This window comes from Drosophila hydei, unplaced genomic scaffold (assembly GCF_003285905.1).
Source record: "Drosophila hydei strain 15085-1641.00,03,60 unplaced genomic scaffold, DhydRS2 tig00008119-arrow-pilon, whole genome shotgun sequence".
NCBI classification, from domain to species: domain Eukaryota; kingdom Metazoa; phylum Arthropoda; class Insecta; order Diptera; family Drosophilidae; genus Drosophila; species Drosophila hydei.
Window position 1 is genome coordinate 2976236 of NW_022045830.1, and position 4237 is coordinate 2980472.

Below are 4237 nucleotides of genomic sequence, written 5' to 3' on the forward strand. Positions count from 1 at the left end.
CTAAAAAATCAGATGAACAAACAGTCGCGACACGCAATTATGATCTACACCCATGTGACCCAATCCCCACAGCTAAATTCGCTACGTTCCGATTAGTGTATTCCTCTTCTCTTTTTTGCGCAGTGTAAATCGCAGTTACACATGCAAATGTGACTAAACCAATAATATGTATGAGCTGCAAGAAGTGCGGGACAGTTAGAGGAGCGGCAGGCGGCAGTGTGTGGGCAGCAGCTGCTGCTGCTGTCGATATTTGTTCAACATGCAAAAGCTACTGCTCGAGGGTGAGACCGTCAATATGCAACATGGCATTTTTAAACGCCGGACATTGCACAATTTATATCCATTGAGCGAAGCACTCTCAAAGGGTGTAATAAGCTATGTAACGGCCAATGGGCGACAATTAAAAATATACCTGGGAACAGCTGCAGCCAGCTAACTGGCAAATGCCTCTATCAAACTGCAAACACGCAAAGCTTAATTAAAAATTAAGCTAATTTCGACTTTCCGCAACATTGTGATTAAGGAACTAAATTTATCATTTTTATCTAATTATTATCATTAATGAAAACAACGATTTTCTTATTTAAAAGAAGTCTGCGCTTGTCAATAAAATTGTTTATTGAAATTTTTCATTTTATTTCGCATCAATTCATAGTTTGAATATTATCATAAATATGTTTTTTGAAACATGTGAAATAAGTTAACAAAGCAGCAGTAGTCAGTGCTGCTTAAAAATAATTTACCAATGCCTAACAAATAAATAAAAGATTTAATTTCATTTAAATGGGATTTCTAAGAAATATTCCTCATAAATAAATAAAAGACTTAAATCAATCTAAAGATGATTTCTAAGAAATTCTGCTCATAAATATATAACTAAAAGAATTAACCAACTTTTAAACTTGATGATGTATTTATCATGTTAAAGTTGACAAAGTTTTTATCTGGCAATGCAGAAGAAAAATATTTAATGTAAGTAAAGTCTTGCTGCTTGGTACGACTCTAAAAAAATGCTAAATATAAAATAAATGAAAATAAAAATTTTAACTTGACTTACAGCTCAAACTAAAGCGTTTTTCCAGCGAAACAAAATTTAGTAAAATTTTTAAAACAATTCTTAAAGTAAAGCCATTTAATCCTAAATATATATAAATTATTTGCTTAACATTTTAGTTACATGGTGACTGCTCTGCGACCCGTCGACTGCTTTGATTGCTGTACATTTTTATATATACCCTTTATCAATATGTTCTGCTAGAGAGCCCAGACGAGCGAGCGAACCAACCCTGCCAAACGAAAGTTAATTGCCGTGCAATTTTTGTATGCATAAATAACGGTAAATTTGTTATACACATCACTTTGATTGCGCACGCTAAATCATCACACAGCAGCAGCATGTTGGCGGGAAGGCAAAAGGCGGCCCATAACCCTAGCCAAAAAACAGGAAAATCCCACACACACAGTTACAGTCCGAAAGCAAATGCCCGTTAAAATGTTTCACATGGCACAAAATATGTTGATAAAAGAAATATATAAATAAAGCACAAAATATACGAATGTAAGCGTGTGAGCGTATACCCACTCACATATTTGGGCATGACACATTTTTATATATTTAAGTCAAATAAATAATTTAAGCACACAAAATGTTTTAGAGCCGAGACTTTTCACATACCCGCGCTCGACACGGATAAACGTGTCGATATTTGGATTTACCCAAAATATTGCGCCATTAAATTGCGGTCTAAATCAATAGATTCAAACTGTATCCGACAAATATTTTCAATTTGTAGATAATTATATGTAGATGCATGTGGCATAGGCTTCTCTTTGCAGTGAAAACTTCAGTTTGAAGCATTTTTAATCATATTGATGGATACGCGTCAATTCAGCTGCACTGCAACTTTAGATACAGTGCCACGCCCTCCAAATACCTCAACACCCACTCACTCACTCTCTCTCTCTCTGCCTGCCCGACTCTTTTGCCATTCACAAATAGCAATAGTACTTGGAAAATGTTTGCCAGCAGATGGAAGACGCTGACAGCAGCAGCAGCAGCAGCAGCAACTGTAGCGGATTGTCAAGCATCAAAAAACACACCACAGAGCATAAAAGCTTAACACACACGAAGATACATACACACACACACACTCACACACACACGCATGTGAAATTCATCTGTCAGCGCGTATGTAGCGCCAAAGCTTATGACGTTAAGCCGTTAAATGCGCCAAATGCATGCAAAACTTTACACAACTGCAACTGTGTGTATGTGTGTATGTGTGTGTGTGCGTGTGTGTGTGTGTGTGGATGTGTCGAGTCTTCAAGGGTCGCTTTGTTAACATGTACAAGTGTGCGATCTACATACATGCGGCATCAACAATTTGTGGCATGCGTCGCAGCTACGTGGATGCAGCAGGCTTTTTTGTATCTGCGCGCAAAACCGGGCAACCGAAAAGCGTTCAATCATCGTTAGTTACCATATTCTGTTGCCTGCCACTGAGGTAAGCCGAAACGCTGCCAAAAAAATAAAAAGAGAAGCTGAAGAGTGTCTCCCTTCACACACACACACACTCATGCACACACCCACAAACAAGATAGCTCAAGTTACAAAACAGTTTGAGCCGAAATTATGAGATGGGCACGGAAGAAAGAGAGAAGAGAGAGAGAGAGAGAGAGCGAGAGCGAGAGTACGCGCATTTATTATTCTCAATTTTTCTTTGTAAATACCCTGGAATACTTGATAATGTATAAGGGTATATGCTTAATTTGTGTAACAGAGCAGGCGAAGGAACTATAATTATTGACCTTTGGCACGTTGGTTAGATTGTTATGATTGTATAGACTGTAGAGCCAGGAGCATAGCAGACAGCCCTAACTTCCTAAGCTCCTTATCTTGCAATCTATAATGGCAGTTTGCTTTATTTATTGCTTTAAATTGAATTTCTTTGAATAAAAAATCATTTTCTGTTAATTAATTATCTACTAGAACTTATTAAAAATTATTATTAAATTATATTAAAATTATATTCTGTTAATTAACTTTCTAATAGTGTCTATAATTTCATTCAGTCACTCAAGTAGAGCATGTATTCGCCTGCTTACCAAACAAAAAACTTCTCAGCCCACATCAATTCAACATTTTTTAGCACAAGTTTCTAGTAGCAACCGCTTAAATAATATCATTTGCTATTAAGCAGAGATCAACTAATTTTTTACTACTTTAAATAAGACTCACCCATCTTCGAAGAGAATAATAAAACTCTTAAAGTTAATTTTTATGCAAAATTAAATCCTGACAAAACTCATACTGAACGATTATTAACAAGTAAGTTATTCTAAATTCCATTTTCATAATATCAAAATCTAGCTCAGCAAAACAGGGTATTTCACAGTCGCGCTTCGACAACACGAAAGCACTTGTACTTATTTCGACTTGAACTGGGTTAGTGCGCGACAGTTCATACAAATTCATGGATGCATGGATACGTTATTGACGTTTTGAGGTTGGCTAACAGCAATTTAATGTAATTAAGCTACACTTCGAGGTTTGCACGTAATGAAATTCAAATTTCAGTCAAAAACGAGCTAAAGCTCTTAGCAGGCAATGGCTGAGCGAATAGTGTGTGTGTGTGTGTGAGTGAAGTTGATCAGGAGGGAAAGAGATAGCAGTCGGCAGGAGCATTGACTGCACTCATTCGTGTGTTAAAACGCAAGTTGACAGCAAGAATTTTTGATTTAACCAAGTGCATGATCTATGACAGCAAATGTGTCCCGCACAAAGGCAGCCCAGGACATAGCCCAGCACTCACACACACACACACACACACATATGCATTCAAAGAGAGAAAGCCAGTCGCAGGATAACTGCGAGCCACATTTGCTTGGCATGCTCCGTCTATTGCCAGTCAAGAGTTAACACGAATCAATTACGACACTGCCAGCCAACGCAGAAAGAGACGGCAAGCAAGTGCTGACAGTGGGTGCTAGAGCAGGACAGGGCGATAAGAAGTGATAGAGATAGAGGCAGTAACAGTCAGTGGAAACTGCTGTCATATGACTTTTGACTTGGCTTCTGACTGAAGGATTTACAATTTAAAGCAAGTGGCCAATAAAGCAGATGAACGACCAAAAACCAAACGCAGAAAGAGCACCAGCAAAATGCACCACTCGAAGCTGCACACACAAACACACACACACACACATACACATACACATGTATATATATAGCTGTAAG

General features: G+C 37.8%; 1 long non-coding RNA gene across 1 annotated transcript; it reads left to right on the forward strand.

The window, feature by feature from the left end:
* The first annotated feature begins 854 nt into the window (after positions 1-854).
* On the forward strand, positions 855-1637 carry LOC111594599. Its single transcript, XR_002751133.2, has 3 exons — positions 855-972; positions 1174-1336; positions 1389-1637. It is a non-coding gene; the product is annotated as an uncharacterized LOC111594599 (long non-coding RNA).
* The last annotated feature ends 2600 nt before the right edge of the window (positions 1638-4237 follow it).